The 23,472-nt window shown below is 39.7% G+C and overlaps 1 protein-coding gene across 1 annotated transcript in view; it reads right to left on the minus strand.

Moving 5' to 3' along the window:
• Cdk17 (cyclin dependent kinase 17) overlaps positions 1-22,493 on the minus strand; it is a 75,034-nt gene extending 52,541 nt beyond the window's left edge. The window contains exon 1 of the mRNA XM_042693077.1: positions 22,413-22,493. The gene's annotated coding sequence lies outside the window, so the exon portion shown is untranslated. The remainder of the gene's footprint in view (positions 1-22,412) is intronic.
• Between the last annotated feature and the right edge of the window lie 979 nt (positions 22,494-23,472).

Here is a 23,472-nt window from a genome sequence, read left to right on the forward strand (position 1 = left end):
AAAAAGTAATTCCAGGAAAATGAATAGACAAATAATACCAACGAGCACAATGTTAAGCAAAACATACCAGTTTGAGAAAGACCATTATTTCATGTTTTGTCTTATATGTGGAATCTAGATGTTATAATAAACCACATGAAAATATTATGGAATTACCAGAGAAAAAGGGGGAGAAGAATAGGAAGGAGATAAGAAGAGCAGGCATAAGACAGAATAGTGGTGGGATGAGTAAAAAATATATGTAAGTCAAGATGCACATTGTACTCAAAAACTGACATGTTGAATTGAAATCCCTTTATACAACTACTAAATACAAAGAAAAAAATGTGTGAAAATTTCGTAATGAAATCTATTGTTTTGTACATAAAATGCATTAATACAATTTATTTAAAACATTGAAGAAAAACTTATCAGTTTCTTTTACAACATTCACTAAGAATGTACCTATAAATTCAAAGGGGGAAAAGTACAAAAAATCATCAGTACAATTGAAATAACCAAATTCTCAATACTAAATGATTTGATCTTCAATAAATTTTCTCTTGCATAATTCAGAGTAATAAAATATGCTTTAAATAACATAAAAGAGTAAAATGAACTTTTCATATTATGTAAGTTTTTTCAACAATTACTTTAAAACATATGATCTCTGTGGAATTACTAGAAGTTAATATTGCCAAAGAAATGGTATCTTTTCCCTTTTTAATGCATTCTATAATAAGAAAAGCAGTTAAGCAATATTATGTGTTAATTCATCCTAGTACTTTATATACATTAAGACTTTTAACTATAATGTTTAAAGGTATTGAAATTACTTCCATTTTTACATAGAGAGAAATTTAAACATTGCAGAGTTAAAAACTCAAAGGTTACAGTTAGAAAGCAAAAAGCCACTCAGAACTTAAAAGGTTTAACAGGCTAGTCCACACTCAGATCACCCAAAATAGATTTGGCACATAGCTTCACTAAGGATAATGCTTGATGGTTTTCTTTTGAGTTATAAAAAAATTTTGTTTTCTCTCTCTCTCCCTCTCTCTCTCTTCATACACACACACACACACACACACACACAATCACACAATTTTTTTTCGGTCATGGGGCTTGAACTCTGTGCCTGAGCGCTGTCCCTCAGCTCTTCAGCTCAAGGCGAGTGCTCTACCACTTGAGCTACAGTGCCACTTTCCGTTTTCTGTTGGTTTATTGGAGGTGAGAGTTTCATAGACTTTCCTGCACTGGCTTTGAATCACGATCCTCAGATCTCGGCCTCCTGAGTAGCAGGATTACAGGCGTGAGACACTGGTGCCCAGTTGTTTTCTCTATATTGAAAGCATAGGTATTCCCTATCCTATGAACTCCCCCGTCAACTTCATCTTCTACATAGCTTCCTCTTTATTGTTTCTAATTAGTTTAAGTTCCAAGTACAAGAAGAAAGCAACTTAGAAAAGGAAGGATATTTTGCTGCTTATGTTTTAAAGTATTTACCTCCTTGTGAAGAACCTGGAAGGCCCAAACAAATACTAGACAGGACAGAGAAAGGACAATAGTTAAATAATTCTCTGAAGCAACTTATAAACAAGAAAAACACAAATCCTATTTAATCAAATCATCCAAAGTGTATGTGAGAAATTGGAACATATCTCACTCAGCCTTTGCTACTAACCCCTATTAACAGTAAGGGTTTTATTTCTTTAGTTTACTGAGATAGGGTCTCCTTGTACAGCTCTTTTGACCTTGAACACACTATGTAGTGCCAGGTTGGCCTGGGACTTCCAATACCCCTTTTTAAGTGTTGGGATTACATTTTTTTTTTTGTCGGTGTGGGGCTTGAACTCTGGGCCTGAGCACTTTCCCTCAGCTCTTCAGCTCAAGGCTAGCACTCTACCACTTGAGCTACAGTGCCACTTCCGGTTTTCTGGTGGTTTATTGGAGATAAGTTTCAAGGACTTTCCTGCCCAGGCTGGCTTTGAACTGTGATCCTCAAATCTCAGCCTTCTGAGTAGCTAGGATTACAGGCGTGAGCCACTGGCGCCCAGCTCTGGGATTACATTCTTATACTACTGTAACAGGCTGATGGTAAGATTTGATTGGCAACTGTCTGTTGCTATAATTATTTTATTTGATTTTGATGAAAGCCTTATCAACTGGTATTCTATACTTTTTATAGGTGGAAACAGACTCCAAAATGTCCAAGAAAGTGTCTTAGACAGAACAGCCAGAAAGCTTGCCATTTCCAATTAAAGCCCATAAAACTAAGACTCTTTATTCATAGTAAAGTGGTTATGCAAGATTAGATGTCAGAAGTGGCATTTCACAGATTACTATGGCTCTATATAAAATAACAAAGTAACAATCAGAAAAATGCAGATTCTCCAAGGTGGTCTAGGCAATCTTTATAAGGGGTCCTGAGGTGAGAACAAGTGTGTGTGTGTGTGTGTGTGTGTGTGTGTGTGTGTGTGTGTGTATGTACACATGCACGCACATGCCAGTGTATAAGGGGTCCTGAGGTGAGAACAAGTGTGTGTGTGTGTGTGTGTGTGTGTGTGTGTGTGTATACACATGCACGCACATGCCAGTGTTGGGGTTTGAACTCAGAGCTTGGGTGCTGTCCCTGAGCTTTTTTGCTCAAGTCTAGTGCTTGAGCCATAGCTACACCTCCAGTTTTTTGGCTTGTTTTCTGTTTTTTGTTTGTTTGTTTTGTGGTTTTGGTGGTTAATAGGAGATAAAAAGTCTCATATACTTTCCTGCCCAACTTGTCCAACTGTCACTCTCAGATTTCAGGTTCCTGAGGAGCCAGATTACAGACATAAACAACCCACATCCAGCTAAAATAATTTTTATAAAAATATCAAGAAGTCATTTGCCTTTTGCAATTATTTGCGACTTCTCTTATGAGTGTACAGTGGAATTCTCCAAAGATTACAATGAATATATTTTTGCAATAGACCAAAATGCAGTAATGTGCCCTCAATGTAAGGCTCCAAATATGTCCTGGGCAGACAGACCTAACAGAAGTCTTGCAAATATGTGAAACAATCTGAACATTGTCATATTTTAATATAGTTATATATTATCTTTAAAATTATAATTTCTTATAATTTAAATTTTAATTTGTGGTACAATAGTTCAACCTACATAAATAGAAGTTCTTAAGATTCTTCAACAGACAAGTATACATATAAAAAGGTTGTCAGAACAAGAAAACTGAAAACCTATTCCTTTAGAGCTATTTTCAACCAATCTTTACATCAATATGGCTTTCTATAATGTCCACCCTTTTAATCACTTAACTTCAACAGTAAGAAATTAAAATAGCATTTAGTGGCCTCATTTTAATCATAAAAATTAAGTAATTTTTTACATATTTTAAAGGTGACATTTCTTACAGTTAACTGTAAGAATGAAACTTTAATTCCCTTCAAAAACAAGAATATAAAACTAGCATAATGGTTTATACCTGTAATCCTTGTTATTCCAGAGGTAGAGATTTGAAGGATTGCATTTAGGCCAGCCCAAGCAAAGAAGTTCACAAGACCCCCCATTTCAACCAATTAAAAAGTTGGTCATGTGACACATATTATACTACATGAGAAGCATAAATAGCAGGACCACGATTCAGGCTGGCTCAATCATAAATAGATTCTTTTTGAAAAGTAACTAAAGCAAAAATGGCTGGATACATGGCTCAAGTGGTAGAGCACCTGTCTAGCAAGGCCCTCAGTTCAAAACCTAGTACATCTTCAGAAATAATAATAAAAATAATGTTTATATCCTCAGACATTTTCCAATTATGAACAAATAATACCATGTCTTAGTTTTTGTATGTTTTAAAGCACAAGTCTCACAAAATCTGTTTTCTAAATTTTCAGGTAGGTTTCAACAAGAATGTTAGCATAACCCTAGCTACTTGAGAGGCTGAGATTGGAGAATCAAGGCTCAAAATCAGCCAGATCAGACAAATCTCAGAGAGTCTTAATTCCAATTAACCAGCAAAAAGCTGGAACCAAAGGTGTGGCTCATGTAGTAGAGCATCAGTTATGAGCCAAAAGGGCTAGCTGGACAATAACTCAAGTTCCTGAGTTCAAGCCCCAGTACAGAACAAAAAAGAAAAGTTAGGTTTAGCATAAGTTAAAGATGATTTTTATAATCATGTTTAAAAGAAAACTGTATATTCAACTTTCTAGTCTATGTCTGCACGAGACATCTAAAGTAGACAACTAAACTATTTTGTCATTTTGTAATTTCTAGAATGGGTTGTTTACAAACAATGTTTTGTTTACATTTTAAAATCTTAGCAGTTTATTAAAGCATTAGTAAGACAAATTCTACTGAATAGAGGCCAACTTTCCTCAGCAACAGTGGAAAACTTGGCAGCATTATTAAAAAATGCCAGTACTGCTCAATCTTCTGGTAAATTTTCCTTCAGATGAGGAAAGGATGTTAAGAAAAGGTCACTTTTGATTTCTAAAGATACTTGACATTCTTCCCAAAAGATCTTTCCTAAGATTAAATCAGCTGGCTTCAAAACTCTAAAGCTACCGTCATCAGAAAGTATTTTCTGTGACTTTTTTGGGAAGGGGAATCTCAAAACCTCCATATTACTAATTGGAAAATTAAAAATTGTTTACATACCAATCCTAAATGGGGGAAGCATAAAACAAGTATGCTCTATGAGATCTACAGTAAAAGTCAAACTATAAGTATTCAATCAAAACAGTAAGAAACGTGTACCTATCAGAACTCCATAGCCACCACTTTAATTTTTTTCTAAATTTTTTCTTTTTGATTTGTAGGATTTTCTATTGTACTAATTCCACTTATTTAGGAAACCTCAGATTATTACAAATAGAAAATTAAAGTACTGGATTAAGTTAATAGAAAGAAAATAATTGCAAAGTATGTCTAAGTATAATAAAGCAAATGTTTAAATGTTCAAAGAAAGGTTTCCTATGAGAACAGAAAATTATTTAAAATTGTTAACTAGAATTCTGATTCATAGGACAGCTTGAATATTCTATTAAGTGGAATTAAACAGATTCCAGTTAGTGAAAGATTGGCTATTGAGCCTACATTCTCTCTGCCTCATTATTGCTCACTACCTGTTCTGTCTTGATCCTCAAAGATGAGAAGTAACATATTCCTACATTTAATTAACACATTGGTGAGATGTTAATTACATACAACTGTGGTACTGGTGATGAAGGTTTTACAGCACATAAGAATTATACTGTGTATAGCAGAAATTGGGGAGTGATAAGTGTCACACTGAGAAAGTCATGGCTAAAAAAATCTTTCTCGTAGAGAAATTAATGAACAATTACCTAAAATGGATGTGGTAATATATGGGTTGTGGCCAGCACACAGTAAGCATTCAGCAGATTTTACTTTGGGGGAGGGGAGTGGGGGGGGGGTGTTGGTCCTGGGCCTTGATCTATGGCCCTGGGTGCTGCCCCTGAACTCTTCAGCTCAAAGTGAGTAAGTACTCTACCACTTGAGCCACAGCACCACTTCCAGTTTTCTGGTGGTTAATTGGATATAAGAGTCTCATGGACTTTTCTGCCTGGGCTGGCTTTGAACCATAATCCTCAGATCTCAGCCTCCTGAGTAGCTAGGATTACAAACCCAAGGCACCGGCCCCCAGCCAAGATGTTATTTCTTCCATTCCTAGATTGTGAACATCAAATATATGTCCTGTATATAAAACTGCAGTTTACATACCTGTGACTCTCCATGTCCCATATGATAAGCAAACTGAGAGATTAATATGGACACCAAATTGGTAATATCACTTTCTACAAAAAAAAAATGCTCTATTTCAAATAACTAACCTAAAAAGAGAATTTCTTATCAGGTAATAATTGTGTTAAGAACAGACTGAAGAAATGAAACCGTTCCGTACAACTGCTAAAGCTAATAATTTCTAAAAAATAGACTGAATAGTTCTGTAAACAACCTATACTTATACTTACACAGAAAAACTAGTCACATACACAGAAAACTAATCACTGGAGTCAAAAGATCGTTCTCCAAGTTGGTAATTCTAGCTATCCAGGATGCTGAGATCTAAGGATGACAGATGGAAACCAGCCCAGGCAAGAAAGCCCAAAAGACTCTTAACACTCTTATCTCCACTTAACTACAAAAATAAAAGAAAGCCACAAATGGCTTAAGTGGTAGTGTGCTAGCCTTGAGCACACTGGTACAGCACCCACACCCTGAGTTCAAGCCTCAGGACCAGTATCAAATTTTAAAAAAAGACAGAGAAAGAAAAGAAAGAGAGAGACCTTTTTCTACCTAGGCATAGGCCTCTGTATGGCCCATTTGTTACTTTCAGCCTCATTTCCAGAGATCACATGAGTGTTTCAAGAAAATTATTCCTACTTTCTATTCCCTTACCTGTTTTGCACAGTATGTATATATGTATACGTGCATGTACATATATAAATATATAAATAAATATATATATATATATATATATATATATATATATATCCCTTGCCCTGCAAACTCTTTTCCTTTATAATTTTATCCAAAATCCACTTCTTCCCAAGCAGCAACACCAAAGATCTCAAGACTCTAGCTAAATCCAAAACAATGCTAGTTCTGAGGAGAAGCAAATTAATTACTTCCCCACATTAATATATATGTTATGTTCAAACAGGATGAATTCCAGTCAAATTCTAAGAGTAAGGGCAATTGAGCAAACAAGTGAGGATAACAATCAGAAGCAAAGAGGCACAGCAGATCTTCCTACAGTCACTCCAAAGGCAGAGAGCAGGAGGAAGGTACATATGCTTGTGTCTATCTTAATGCATAAACACAGTCATGTGACAACATTTGGTGACAGTATTTTGATCAACAATGAGGACTGCACATATGTCAGTGGGTCTCATAAGATTATAATAGAGCTAAAAAAGAGTTGTATCCCCTAGTGGTGTCATAGTGCAATGCATTACTCATATTTGTGAAGATTCTAGTATGAACAAGCCTACTGTACTGATGGCCATATAAAGCAAAACATATAATCATGTATAGTACCTAGTGCCTGACAATGAAAATAAGTGACTTATTTACGTATTTACTATACCACACTTTTATCATTAGTGTACTACTTACATAAAAAATGCTTACTATGCAGTATATATACCATGTTACATCAGCAGTACTCTTAAACCCCGTTTTTTAATTGCCTTAAGAAGCCACATTAACTGATTGATTTGTCTAAGTATCTAAATTTATCTAAGTACAACATGATGTCTTCACAGTGAAAGCTCCTAAAAACATTCTCAAATGTGCCCCTATCATTAACTGAGACCTGATTGTGTATGCATATCCATCTAAGGCTTTCTGTACATCTGCACGTTTCACTTCATCTGGATCAGTCACACAACAAAGTTTTGGTCACCAAACCTAAACAAGCCTCAATGCTGATCAAAAATCCTACTATATTTCTCACTTGAACTTGATATCCCACTCTCCTCAATATGCACTTCAAAACATAGCCACTATAAACATTCGTGAAGTTAAAGACAGATAAAAGTAGAAATTAACTTTTCTCCACCCCATCTTCACCTCTCCTCTATTTCAGAGATATTGATCACTCCCTCACCATCCTTAAAATACTTTCTTTACTTCCATATGATAGCCTAGGTTTTTTTTTCCCCAACCTCTCATACCTGCTTCATATGTTCTTTCCATTCTGTCACCCCAATACAACATACACACACACACACACACACACACACACACACACACACACACACACACACACACAAATGTGTGCTACAACTCTTAAGACCTAAGCATTTTTCTTCTCACTTTGTTCCTTGTTAAGCAAAACTCATCCCCATAGAATATCTTTAATAATAGATCCCAATGTTCTATCTCTGATCACAACCTTGTTACTGAGCTATAGATTTATTCAACTTCCTCAGTTCTGAAGAGGCACTGAGAATTATCTACCCTGGGGTTACAGTCTACATTAACCATTACTAGACAGCTGTCTTCAACAAATGACTTACTATTCCAGGAAACTCTTGGCCAGGCAGATAAGAATTTCAAATAACTTCATTGTTCATTTCAGGAACTTCCAGAAAACTCATATAAACTAACATCAGGTTATTCAATTTTTCAATAAAAAGCAGTAAATGACTGTTCATTTTCCAAGACTCTGAAAGTCTTACCTCAAAGCCCTTGCCTTGCTATGTCTGTCAATTCTCAATTATTAGCATGATCCTTACTGTAATTCTCATGAAGCTTGACAATGAAATATTTACTTTAACCAAATCCCAAGCCCTCAATAAATATCCCCTTTGTGGTCCTTTCTCGCTTTGCTATTCTGTTCACACACACACACACACACACACACACACACAAACAATAACAACATACTATCATTCCTCCTACTAACCCCAAAGGTGGTTTCCTCCTTCACTTCTACAAGCAATAAACACAACAGGTTATTCTCTTTGCGTGTTTTCCCCGGGAAAAAAAAAATTCCCAGCCCTACCAGTTAATTTCCCAGATGTCTATTGAAAAGTTTAGAAATATTAGATTCATCACAAGCAGTATTGGGGGGAAATACCTCTATTTAAAATTATGATAAAACATCTCCCTACATTAGGCAGCATCCAGAGACACATATGGCCCGTCTTAATAAAACAGTTAATTGTTTCTAGTATCAGAAAGGCCATGGAATCAGGGAGTGTTCTAAGGAAAGTAAGAGACAAATCACAGACAAGTTTAACAATCTGAGCAAGACCAGTATAAAGAACAAAATGGAGGAAAACTAACTATGAATAGTCTACAATAATAATAATCAGCAGAAGAAAAGTATATTCAGAAATACACCACAATTTAACAGTAAAGAAACTTTAAAATAGTTTTTTTAAAAATCACATATAAACCATAATTCATAATTGAAGCAATGAAATGTTTAAACTGTTTTCTAGAATGTTTATCCATCAAGAGTAAATGTATAGGCATTTCTTTGACTGTAAATCACTTAAAGCAACTGTAATACCACAGGCATCCTTATGTAGAAGTTATCTGAAAGAAAAGGTCAAATAGCTGGGCATAGTGCTACATGTCTGCAAATCTGTAATCTAAGCACTCAGGAGCATGAGGGCCAGAGTAATTCAGATAATACAAAGCCAGCCTGAGTTACATACAGAGAATCCTATCTTAAAAAATAAAAATAAGGGCTGGGAAGATGGCCCAGTGGTAGAGCGCTTGCCTTGCATGCCTGAGGCCCTGGGTTCGATTCCTCAGCACCACATAAGCAAAAAAGAAAAAAGCCAGAAGTGGCGCTGTGGCTCAAGTGGTAGAGTGCTAGCCTTGAGCTGAAGAGCTGAGGGACAGCGCCCAGGCCCAGAGTTCAGGCCCCATCACCGGACCCAAAAAAAAATAAAAATAAAAATAAAATAAAAGTGGTGGTACTAGGGTTTAAACTCAGGAACTCATATTTTCTTTCTTTCTTTTTTGTCCGTGGTGGGGCTTGAACTTTGGGCCTGGGCACTATCCCTCAGCTCTTCAGCTCAAGGCAAGCGCTCTACCACTTGAGCCACAGAACCATTTCCAGTTTTCTTGTGGTTAATTGGAGATGAGAGTCTCACGGACTTTTCTGCCCCAGCTGGCTTTGAACCACAATCTTCAGATCTTAGCCTCCTGAGTAAGTAGGATTGCAGGTGTGAGCCTCTGGCAGCCGGCATAGGAACTCATATTTTCAAATGAGGTGTTCTACCACTTGAGGCATACTCTTGGCCCTTTTGCTTTAGTTATTATTCAAACAGGTTCTCATTTTTTCCTGGGCTAGCCTTGAGAGCACTTATTATTTACCCAGCTATCTGGGTGACAACAGATGTGTACCACCACACCCAGCTTTTTATTGGTTGACATGAGGTCTCCCTGACTTTTGCCCAGATTGGCCTTGAAATATGATCCTCTCAATCTCTGCTTTCTGAGTAGCTGGGATTACAAGGATGAGGCACTATGCCTGGCTCAAAAGTTAAGCATTTAATGAAGCCTCAAAGACTGGGATGAATTTAAGTACTCAAAACTTAAACTCTCAATATGAAAAAGGAAACAACATGTACTGAAAACAAATATGGATGAATTTCCTTGAAAGTGTACTATGATGAAGATTTTTCTAACTACATTATAAGTTGCTGTAACATAAAAGGAAAAGAGCCTATCACAATACAAAAGTGCATGGGACATCTTACTGAGCAAGCTCAGTATCATGTTTTCACTTAAATGTGGAAGCTAGACCTACAAAACAGTCTTACTCATGGATATGTACATAAGTATAAATATTCACATACATAATTACAATAATGAACATAAACCAAGTGAACAGACTAGTCAGGAAAAGGAAAGGGAAGAATGGAAAGAAAATGCATGAGTAGCACTCAATTATACCTGAGAACAGTACAGAGAAACATCAAAAGCTGATGATTAATAGGGGGATGAGAAGGAACAGATACAAGACTGTGGACAGGTAGGAACTGTGGATGGGGGTTACCAGAGAGTAGCATAAGGAGATTTAAATAAGTTACTCATAATGATAAAAAATGAAACAAGGCAGCCTGCTGAGGACTCGATTTCTCAGAGGAAAGGGTATAGGGAGTATGATAGAATAGAGTGAAATTGATTGAAATACAATGTTAACAGGGGTGGAGATTTAACAATGAAACGCCTCCTGCCATATAACTGATATAAACCAATAAAAAAAGTTCATGAGGTATTCTATTAAAAAATTGTAAACTATATTTTTTAAATGCATCCCACCTCACATATAAAGGACAAATATCCCTATACAGAACTGAAAAGAACAAAAACAATAGATCATGAAAAGTTCAAGAGAAAAAAAGTAAAAAAAAAAAAAAAAGTAAAATGCCTCTAAAACATGAAAAATTACCCTACCTCAGGGATAAAGTGAGAAATACAATTCCAGAATTCCAATAGTTCTTATCTATTAAACTGGTAAAATTCCAAAAATCTGTTAACATATTCAGCTGGTCAGATTACTGAAAACAGGCTTCCAACACTTCAGGTATTATTAGTACAAAATGGGCAATTTGATAATATGTATGAGAATTATAGAGGCATTAATCTTTTTTAAAATAAAACTTTTTTTCTCTAGTGCCAGTCTTAGGACTTGCACTCAGGGCCTGGGCACTGTCTCTAACCTTTTTATCCTCCCTTAAAGCCAGCACTCTACCACTAGAGCCATAGCTCTACTTCTAGATTTTTGGTGGTTAACGAAAAGTCTCCATGGACTTTCCTGCCTAGGCTAACAATGAGCCTTAATCCATAGATCTCAGCCTCCTAAGTAGCTAGGATTACAGTAATGAGCCACCTGTGCTCAGCTTTAAATAAACTTTTACTCTAGAATACTTTAGGTTTACAGGAAAATTGCAAAAACTGTGCATGGAGTTCCCCTAACGTACCCAGTCTCTGTTATTAAAATATTACATGGGATACCTTTGCCACAATGACCTGAGACATTATTAACTGAAGTCCATACTTTATTTAAATTTCCTTAGTTCTTATCTAGTGTACTCCTACTGTTCCAGGATCCTGTCTAATTTGCCACATTACATTGTAATAATCACATATTCTTAGGCTTGTCCTGGTTCTGACAGTCTCTCTGACTTCATTGTTTTTGTTACCTTGACAGTTTTGAGAAGTACCATTTAAATATTTTGCAGTATGTCCCTCATTTGGGGTTTTTCTGATGTTTTCCTCATGATTAGACTGGGTTATGATATTCAGAGAAGACCACAGAGGTGAAGGGGCATTCTCATTATATGATACTGTCAGCATAACTGAACTGTTCCTATTCCCTAACTGTGATCATATGGCTGAGGTAATATTTTCAGATTTCTCCTATGTCAGCTTATTCTTTTTCCCCATTTCCCATACTGTGGTCTTTGGAAAGAAGTTACTTTGTGTAGCTTACACTTAAAAAGTGAGGTGTCATATGCTCTTGGGAACTTTCTTTTTTTTTGGGGGGGGGGGGTCCAGGTTGTGGGGCCTGAACCCTGGGCCTGGGCGCTGTCCCTCAGCTCTTCAGCTCAAGGCTAGCACCCTACCATTTTGAGTCACAGCTCCACTTCTAGTTTTCGGGTAGCTAATTGGACCTAAGATCTTGTGGACTTTCCTGCCCAGGCTGTTTTCAAACTGTGACTCTAAGATTTCAGTCTCCCGAGTAGCTAGGATTACAGGTGTAAACCACCAGTGTGCAGCAATAACACTATTTTTAAAGAAATGTCTTTTTTCATAACTCCCCACCTTTTACATGCAATTAGCATAGGAAACGCAGGCAATGCCCTTCCTCTCTCTTCTCTATACAAAGCTTTAGCATCTCCCCTGCTGAGAAATCTACCAAATACCCTCAGCAAAATGTCACTCACTCAAGGCAGGCCAGGCACAGTGTATAATGCCTATAATCTCAGCTATTTGGGAGGAGGACATAGGACATTTGAGGTTTGAGATCAGCCCAGGCAAAGAGTTATCAATACCCTCCCCTCCAACACAACTCAAAAAACAAGTTGGCACAGTGGTGCACAACTATAAACACAGCTACACAGGAGTTGTAGACAGGAAGACCACAGTCGTCTAAGACTAGCTTGAGGGAAATGTATGAGATCCTATTTGAAAAATAACTACAGTAAAAAGGCTAGGGGCATGACACAAGAATAGCACTTTGCCAGGAAGTGCAAGACTCTGAGTTCAAACCCCAATATTGAAAGAAAAAAGTCACTGACTAGTTCTCCTCGCAGTAACTATTAGTTCACCTTTTTTGGTAACATGAATAAAGTGGAGGAAAAAAGTCTATGATAAATTAAATAATCTCTACTGAAATGATCTTTAAAAATATGTATTCCAATTCATGTGATCTTATACATATGCGGACATATTGAAGGTTCAAGTGCTACAGCAGACCATCCTAAAGAAAAAACATAGTAACATATTATAGGGAGCTGAAAGGACCAGCTTCAGTTTTCTTTCCATAAACTTTATTATCACCCTGCAGCCCACATTTTCACCTTCACAGAAGTAGATAAAACATAAAATATCAAAACTTTGTATCTTAATATACTAGATAATAAGATAAATTATAAGATACCAACAATTTTAAAAGCTGAAATGTAAAACAAGTATAATGGATGGACTGAACCTCCCATACATCTCCCCCAAGAAAAACCTCAGAATTTTAAGATTATATACAACAATTTTATCGCATAACTTGAGAAAGGAAGCAGTTAGAATTCAAGAAATGGCAACAGATTCCTTAGAATTAGGGCAAAACATAAAGGAGGCAGGAGTAACTCAACTTTCCAGCAAAGAAACCCAAATATAATTAGTAATATCTTTCTACAAACCAATTATCAAAGCAAATTTTAAATACTAATGTGCTAATGAGACTTTTGAGTTGCTGTGTCAAAATACGAGAGTAGTAGGATGCTGGTGGCTCCTGCCTGTAATCCTAGCTACCCAGGAAGCTGAGATCTGAGGATCACAGTTCAAAATTAGCCCACGTGAGAAAGTCCATGAGACTCTTATCTCCAATTAACCAACAGAAACCTGGAATTGGAGCTGTAGCTCAAAGTGGTAGAGTGTTGGCCTTGTGCAAAAAAGCTCAGGCACAGTGCCTAGGCTCTGAGTTCACCAAGTGGGTCATGGGGCTTAAGAAGGAAAGACACTGTTCAGTTTCAGTCCTTTATGGCAAGAAAAGTGTGGTAGACCAACGCACATAATGAAAGACAGGAAGCACAGTGGACTATAACAAAAGGAGCCATAGAAAGATGTAGCCACTTCAGTGACCTACTTGCTCCCAGCAGATCTTACTGTACCCAGTTCCACATTTCCCAGTAGTTTATTCAATTTTTCCATCTATTACTGGATTAAACCATTTATTAGATCAGACCTTTCATGATCTAATCATAACTGCAAACACCTTCATAGATATACCTAGAGGTATGCTTTATTAATCTAGGTATTTGTCAACCCAATCAAACTTAACTACCACAACCATCAGAAGTTTTCAATCTGAAAACAAAATACATCTCCTAAACTGTAACACCCTATACATCTCATTCCCTAAAGGCTCATGTCCATCTCATGATGCAAAACCCACTTACTCTGTCTCCACTAGTTGCCACAGTCTTAGAAGTTCCAACATTTTTCAAAGGCCCAAATTTAAAGTCTCAAAATAACAGTGAAGCTGTGAGCTCCCACTAAAATTAAGATAAAAAAAGCATCTGACATACTTACAACATACAATGTTACAGACTAACCATTACCATTCCAAATGGGAATCAATCAAGGTTGGTGCTCTACCACTTGAGCTACCCCTCCACTTCCAGTTTTTTGCTAAGTAACTAGATTTGTCTGCCCAGACTGGTTTCAAATCATGATCCTCAGATTTCACTTTCCTGAATAGGATTACAGGCTAGTCCAAGCCACTGGCACCTGGGTAGATACAAAACTCTGGTAGACATTGTAGTTTTGTATTTCCAATTTACCTAAAAGACAGCATCTTTGAAGACTATATCCTACTTCCTTCTGTTTTTGCTAATAAATTAGTATGCCTCATATGTAATGAAAGCCTCAGTTAGGCCAAATTACTGCCCCTTCACATTGGCCTATGAACTGCTTCTAGATTACTGTCACACAAACACCTCCAACATTACATAACTCCAATATTCAAAACCTTTATGCCTTTTCATTTTCTTTACTATATAAAAATTTATTGTCAACTGTTTGTAGGCCATGACTATTCTGACCCTGATTTACTAGTCAAGGTTGTCTTTCCTAGTCCCATTACTTCACTGACTTAAACAATATATAATATGCAAAAGAACTATAAACAAGAAAAGTCCCTCTAGAGCACAAAGTCAGCCCAAAGAGGGAGAGACTTGCATATGTAACATAATGTATTAGCACTACACTAGACATAAATGCTAAACAACAGAAACACCAGAATTCTGCCAGAGTGGAGCAAAGCCAACTTCCTCGGAACTGACATTTGGCCTCAAAAATGAGAATCTGTCTCCAAGTAAGTGTCACAGCATTGAATTATAACATGCCATTTTCCTCATCTTTGAATTCCAGCACCTACCACATTGTCTAGTATACAGTGTCCCTGTCCTCAAAAAAACACATATTAACTAACTTGAAAGAATATCTCAATTGGGAGAGTGACAAGAGTTTCAATTTGTTAAATGATGACTTCTCACCAATATATAAATGTGTACCAACCTTTGTTTATATTAATGAACATTAATATGTTCTAGAAACAAGTATTAACTATCAATTTAAAAAATAGCATGATTAAGTAGATAACTAAGTAACTAACAGAAAAATTATCTTTGGAGTCCTTGCCCACTGTTTATAAACATGTTCACAAATTTAAAACATTCTTGAAAGCATTTACAGTAATAAGTACTTTTGGGTGGGGAGGGGCAGTCCTGGGCTTGAACTCAGGGCCTGGGCACTGTCCTGAGCTGCTTATTTTGCTTAAGGCTAATACTCTACCACTTGAGCCATAGCACCACTTTAGGCTTTTTCTGTTTATGTGGTGCTGAGGAATCAAACCCAGGGCTTCATGCATGCCAGGCAAGAAGCACTCTACCACTAAGCCACATTCCCAGCACCATAAAGAATTTTAAAAGCACTGTTAAAAGGTAGGCTTTGTTTCTAATTTAGCCCAGGATGGCCTTGAAATCATTTCTTCCGGTGCTGGGGTTATGGCATGTGACATCATGCTCAGATAAACCTTTTTCTTTTTCTTCTTTTTTTTTTTAAGTCATGGTGAACTCAGAGGCTAGGCGCTGTTCCTGAGCTTTTCCTCCTCAGGCTAGTGTTCTACCACTTTGAACCACAGTGGTTAATTAGAAATGAGAGTCTCAGGGACTCTGTCTCACAGGGCTGACTTTGAACCATGATCCTCAGCTCTCAGCCTCCTGAGTACCTAGGATTCCAGGTGTGAGCCACTGGTGCCTGGCTCAGATAAACTTTCTCAGATAAACTTTTACTAAAGAAAGAGCAAATTTCACTGATTCTTTTTTTTGGTGCCACTTTTGGGGCTTGAACATAGGGTCTGGGTGCTATCTCTGAGCCTTTTTGCTTAAGGCTAGTCCTCTACCACTTGAGCAATAGGTCTGCTTTCTGCTTTTTGGTGGTTAATCAGAGATAACAGTCTCACACAGACTTTCCTACTGAGGCTAGCTTCAAAATGCACTCCTCAGATCTCAGCCTCCTCAACAGGCAGGATTATAGGCATGAACCACCTGCAGCAGGCAGGTGATTCTTACTTCAACGGATTATTTTCAGGAAACATTTTTTCCCCTTTAAGTATGAGCAAAAAATAAGATATACATTAATCATACTAATTTGTAATTCTCATGTCATAAGAATCAATTTTCAATACAAAAATGTACAATGTAGTTGCAGAAATCTAAGCAGTCATATATAAATATGTTGAAAATTGACACCTGACTTAAAATAAGCAATACTAATATCAAAAGCCAATAGGTGTGAGCGTGTATGTGTGTGTGTGTGTATTTGAGGCACAATTTTCACTCCATATGCACACATCTCGACTATCCTCTCTTTGATGGTTTTATGGTTTGGATCTGAATAGTTCCCCAGAGCTCAGCTATTGAAGGTTTAGTCCCCTTAGGGCAGCTGTTTTAGGAACTGGAGCCCTGGAGAGATAATCAGATCATAAGGACTTTAACCTCATGAGTGGATTAATTCCTTCTGGAATTCTTAAGGAGCTATTGGGAGGCAGGAAGAACCTAAGAGCTAAGGCCTAGTTGAAGTTAGGACATGCCAAAGAAAGAAAATTTTTGTCCCTGGCCTCTCTCTTTTCTCTCCCTCCCTGCTTCCCAGATACCATGTGGTGAGTAGCTTTGGTCAATTCTGTGTCCCCTGCCATGTTCTGCTTAATCCTAAACCCAAAACCATGGAGAATAGTAACCACAGATCGAAACTTCTGAAACCATGAGAGAAATGAAATATTTCCTCCTTTAAGCTGGTTTTTTTTTTTTGGTCAGGTATTTTGTCACAGCAGCAGAAAGATGACAAAGAAAGCTAACAATGAAAGCTAACTTTAACATATGTAAAATCCAATTAAGTAAAGAATTTAATGTATTTGTACCATAATACATGTAACAGCAGCCATATTCCTTTTATACACAAGCAACTCTGATAAACTCATGATTGAAATTAAATCTAAGATCTGGGTATGGTAGCACACACCTGTAATTCCAACACTCAGAAGCTCAGGAGGCAGAGGCAGGTAGTTCCTATATTCTAGGCCAATATGAGCTACACAGGCATTTTCTGAAGAAAAAAAAAGAAAAAGTGGGGAGGGGAAGAGGGGAGTGAAGGTTCAACAAATATTTTTGGTTTCTTTTTAAGCACTCTGAATTCCTTTTGAGAGATAAACATACCTTTATCCATTTGTATAGTTCGGTGTTTCATGTAGTAAAACTAATTTCAAAAACTAAATTTTCTAATTTACCACTGTTTATAGAGAGCAAATACTTAACACTGAACTTTTCGAATTCTACTGCTGTGGAGGCAATGCAGCATAGTGGTTTAAGTTCATGCTTTAAACTAGAATCTTACAGTCAACTGTAGTGGTAGGACCCAGAAGACAGTTATTTAATCTAAGAGCTTTGTTTCCTCATTTGAAAAAATGGTACAACACGTACATGCTGGGCTTCTTGTAAAGATTTAATAAGGTAACAGTATAGAGCCTGGCCAAAGACACAATTAACATTAATTTCTTCAACCATTCTTAAGTAATATTTGAGTTACCCACTCTCCCCCAATGTCCCCCCATTCAAGCCTAATCTTCCAGTGTGACAGTGACTGCATGTGAGTCCTTAGAAGAAATTAGATTTAAATGAGTCTTGAGGGTAGGTTCTTATAATGGGATTTGGGCTCTTAGAAGAGGAAAAGAATCATTTTGGTTTTTTTTCTTTTCCCTTTCCCTCTCTCTCTCCCTCTTTCCCATTCCTGGGCTCTATCTTCAAGCAAGCACCAGAGGGAAGATCAGACCAGTTAAGAAGATAGGCATCTGCAAATGAACTCAACCAAGAACTCAACTAGAACTCAACCAAGCTGATCTCATACTTCTGGACTCCAGAACTGTGTTTGTTTTTAGGCCACACAATGAATAGTAGTTTGTTATAGAAACCTGAGAAGACAAAGGTAGGTTAGGTTATATCAAAATATATTTTTAGAAGAGACTTTAGAAAAAGCCAAGTAATTTTCACATCCTCTCATATGCCATAGATCTGTAAATCCACCTTTTCTCAAACAAAGTATTCACTATTGTATGTTACTGCAGAACATAACAACATTATTAGATTTGCTGGTAAATGGTCTATTGATTTTCCCATTTGGCCAACTGAGAGAACAAAATAGAGTAGAACAGAAAGTTACACTCAAAACATTTTTCTGGCCCTTAGCAATTCTGCTTTCTAGGTCAATATTTTGCAGACATCTAAAATAAACACCTTCCACCCTTACCCCCCCAAAAATAAACACTAACTATGTTGTGAACAAAAATAACAACAAAAAAATCTACTGGTGACAGAATTCTTAAAAGCCAGTCTAAGCAGTCTTCTCTCACTGGTTCAAAGAAACTGGCAACATTTACATATTGCCAGTAAGTTATACTGTTTTCTAATATAGGCATACATGCTACATGAAGCACATTTTAAATATCATAAACCTATGGCTTATCTTCATAATTTAAAATAAAGTACTTTATAAAGAATACACTTTATTTAGAATACTTCCTAGTCAGGCATCAGTGGCTTGTGCCTGTAATAAAATCCTACCTACTGAGGAGGCTGAGAACTGAGGACTGCTGTTCAAAATCAGTCTGGTAAGAAAAGTCTGAAGACATTTGTCTACAATTAACTAACTAAAAAGATGGAGGTCAAGGTGTGGTTCAAGTAGTAGAGCACTGGACTTAAACAACAACAACAAAAAGTCCACTCCAGACATAGCACCTAGGACCTGCGATCAATACCCAGGACTGGCATTAAAACCACACACACACACACACACACACACACACACACACACACACACACACGCATGCACCCTTCCTAATGACTTTAAAGGTTTAAGCAAAAATTACCCAGACAAAATGCCAAAGAACCTACATTTCTTTTTTCTTTCCATGTACAAAAGGAGAGAAAATGTGTAAAACAGATTGAATGCCCTGGAGATTAATTTGAAGCTGGCTTTAACATATAATGGCAATAAATTAATTAACTATCCACCCTGGAAATATAAATGCTATGCAGAAGAATGCCAGAACATGATAACATAACTTTACAGACATAAGGATCAGCAATGAGGGTTTAAAATATAATGCTTTATAAATATTTAGCGCTATCAAACAAAGAAAATGGGCAAAAAAAGTGTTCACAGAGAACTTTTTATCATCTTTACTTGTGAAAAACATGGTTGCTATTACAGCTTCTACTGTTCACAACAAAATATGTACACTGTTTCTCAGTTCATACTACTTCACCAATGAAGGGAAAGGGGGGGGGGGAGGTAATGTACTGCACAAAGGGAAAAACAAGCCCTGAAAGAGCAAAGCCAATGATTCCATTATGCCACCTCTCTGCATCACCACTGTAGCACTGAAGGAGTAACTGAAAATTGGCTAGAACAGACATAAATAAAATATCCTGGGTCTAAACAGCTAACCAGTGATACAAAGTAAGCAACTGAAAAATTTCCATTTTCATAAAGCCAAGAATTTACTAGAGAAATGAGGTACAAATTAAATCAATTCCTCCAACATCTTTCCTTACTATGCACCTATCTATTTTGACCTTCTGGTAACCAGATGGCCATTTACACTATTTTAATACTCAACACTCAGTTACTTTGTTGTGTGAAATCCAAAGATGAGACTAAATAGCAACCTTCTTTTATAGTAGGCAAATTAAGATATTAACAAGACAAATTCTACCTTCATTTTTTTTTCTGATGGCAAAATAATATGAAAATCTATAAACTCTAGAAAAAAGATTAACCACCAATAAACATTTGTTAACTCTTGGGGAGTTGTTTTTTTTTTCCTAGAAGTGACATTAATATCTGAGCAGACACTAATAAATAATAAAGATGTAGTTAAAAATCAAGGTACCATCAATATGGTCTTTTGATAAACGTTAAAACATCAGGAAACATACATGACCTGTAATTTCACACAAGGTCTCCAATATGTTTTAGCATCGAGTTGGAGTAGGGAGTCCCTAAAACCAAAGAATAATACTTAAAGTAAAATTTCTGAATATTTTACAGTGTCAACAGCTGCACAGCAAGCTGCAGGAAGACTGCATACAGACACCACCACCAATGGCTTTTCATCCACCAGGCTTTCCTTTTACTTCCTTCTCACACATTCTTCAGAATGTTTTTATCTTAATTAGAGAAATCAAGTAATTAATATTTGAATAATAATTTTAAAGCAGCTTCAATTCATGAACCTGCAATTTTTCTTTGAAGCACACTAAACAGTGCTTTGGGCCTATGAAATGGTTTACCAGATAAAAGGATACTTCTTTACATTCTATTATTCTTTCATAATGTTATAATATAAAAATAAAACAATATTCCTTAAATAGAATCACACATTTTTTTTCCTTTTGTACCAGCCCACTATTTAGGGGAATATGCAGATGCTAGAATTGGGAAGACTGAAATGATTTCATAACAAAGCAACATCCCAACGCTTAATAAATAAGCCAACTCGAGACTAATAAAGAACAAAAATAGAACCAATGGCAATACCATCAATTTTACCCCCATAATTTTAGTCCAGCCTTACTTCCAGCTTCAAGGGCGGTTTGGGTCAACTCAAAAGATCAGAGATCTTAAAATCTCATTCATTTTTTCTGCTCAATGGTGAACAAAGTCAATCTAAAACACAGTAACTCAGAGTTGTTACTTTGATCTTGCACAAATAAATGTCTTAAAAAAAGAAATCCCCCCCCAAAAGAAATCCAAAGAAAAGAGAGAAGGAGAAGACAGAGAAAAGAAAGAGAGAAGAAAAAACAAAACAAAACAAAAAACTTTGAGGTCAGAATTGTCTATCTTTCAGCCTTTCCGGTGACACTTCACAAGTCTGGCTGCCAGGAACACACTGTTGCTGACCCCCGGGATGACCAAGACTGAAAACAACATTTGCCACTTGTTTCTAGAAAATCAATTTGTCTAAGAGGAGCACCGCCGCGTCTTCCTCGGTGGACACATTAACAGAAGAGAGGCGCCACGGATTTCAGCTAAAGGCTTTTGCCATTTTTGCAGAAGAAAAGCTAATTGTTAATATGGCCATGTGACACTGTAGATCCCAGAAAGGAAAAGGGTGGGAGGAAGACCGAGGAGTTCAAGGCAGTTCAGGGTCAGAACAAGCTCAGGCATCCTGTCATTAGCCAACGTTCGCCGAGCTGAAGGCAAAATACTGCTTACCCGAAAAGGAGTGGGTTGAAAACTGGGGGGGGGGGGGGGGGGGGGCGAAGGTGCACACACCGGAGAGTCAGTGTGGCAGGCTGTGGGGGGGAGGGGGGGAAGGGGAGATGGAAGGGAGTTGGGGAGCAAAAAGCATCAGGGTACAAAAAAATAAAATCTCCGAGGAAAGGGGCAGCAGCCAAGACAGCACATTTAGCACCCTCCCTTATCCCCCGCCACCGGCTCTCCGGGCTTCCCCCGTTTCCTCCACCTCCGCTTTCAAACCCACACTCCAGGGGGTGACCCTCCGACCCCGCGGGCGGCCCCGATCTTTGTCTCGGCCCCGCGCCCCACGCGCGGACTCCTCCTCCTCCTCCTCGGATCTCCCTCCAGTCCCGCGCTGCTGCTCCTCCTCCTCCGCGCTCCCACCCGCGCGCAGCCTCGGCGTCTCCAAGGAGTTCGGGCGCCGCGGCCGCCGCCCCCTCGCCCACCTCCCGCCGCCCCGCTAGCGCGCGGCGAAGGCAGCGCCGCCCGCGCCCCCCAACCAACTCCACCCCCGCCTGGGCGGCGGGGGGCGGGGGGGAAACCTTTGTGTCTCGGGGGACTTTCCGTCCCCCGCCTCCTCCGCCGCCCTCCGGAGACCACAGCGGCTGCAAAGCACGGGAAGCAGCGGCCAGGGGCGCCTCCCGGGAAGACGCCGGGTGGGGGGGCCGACGCCCCCCCCCCACCTCGCCCGTGGAAATGCCCGGGCCATCCGGGGTCCGCGTCCGCCCCGATGAGTGACGGACAGGGTACACGCGAGCCCCGGTGCCGCGCCGCCTCTCGCAACTTCCCCGCCGGGCCTGCGTCCCCCCTTCCCTACCCTGTGGCCGATCCGGCGCCCGGGGAACCGGGCGGCTCGGCCGCCAACTCACCAGCAAGTGCGGGGGACCCCGCGTCGCGGGGCGAGGCCAGGCGCGGAGGGAAAGCGGCTCCGCCGACGCCCGCGGCAACCGGATGCAGGTCCGGGTCTCGGCGGCTGGCAGCCCCGAGGCGCCTCGGCGGCGCAGGCCTCCGCCGCCCGTCTTCCGGCTCCGGCCGGGGGGTGCGGAGCTCCGGGAGGACCCGCCGAGGCCTCGCCTCTCACGCGTGGCTGAGTCCCCCGGTCAACATGGCTCCCGGGCCGCAGAGCCGCGCGGGCGGCCCACGAATCCGCGCCGGCCCGCCGGGCTCCTTCCCCACCGCGGTAGCGCGAGCGCTGGACGGCGGCGAGCTGAGGAGACCGCGGCCGCCGCTCTCGCTGGCTGTGTGCGCGTCGCTCTCCGGCTCGGCGCCTGTGGATGGACGCCTCCGCCTGTTCCCCGGACGAGAGCGAGCAAAAAAGACTTTTATTGAAACGATCCAACCAGCGGCGGCGGAGAAAGGCGACCGGCCGCGGAGCTCCCCCACCCCCGCCTGAGCGGCTCGCCGGGGGCAGCGCGACCCCTGCCGGCGGCGGCGGCCGCGGCGGCGCCGGCGGGGTGGGGCGGGGCCGGCGGGGCGGGGCGGGGCCTGCGGGGCGGGGCGGGGTATCCCCAGGAAACCCGCGCCTTGTGATGGGGGTGGGGGGTGGGGAGTGGGGGGGTGTCTCCAGGGTCCCCCGCCACACCAGCCCCCGAGGAGACACCCCTCTCCCCCTCAGTAATGGAAGGGCTGGGTAGTGTCTCTGCACACAGCGCCCGAGGAAGAAATGAAATTATGTTAGCCTCATCTTTCTTCCCAGTTCCCAAACAAAACCAAAACTCTGGCTTGAGTCACCCAAGTGCTTACTGCAGGGTGTCAACGCCACCGTTCTCTACGGGCTTTCCACGCTGAAGCATGTGGAGCACTGCCACCCTTTCTCCTGCCCTGTGCCTGGGTGATTGGCCCCAGTGCAGTGAACATGCATGCATGCAGCGTTCATGCATGTATTCGCCAATTTAAACTGCAATGTTTTCCTAGGTGACCATATTCTTG

Source organism: Dipodomys spectabilis, unplaced genomic scaffold, assembly GCF_019054845.1.
Source record: "Dipodomys spectabilis isolate Male_0828 unplaced genomic scaffold, ASM1905484v1 ptg000163l, whole genome shotgun sequence".
NCBI classification, from domain to species: domain Eukaryota; kingdom Metazoa; phylum Chordata; class Mammalia; order Rodentia; family Heteromyidae; genus Dipodomys; species Dipodomys spectabilis.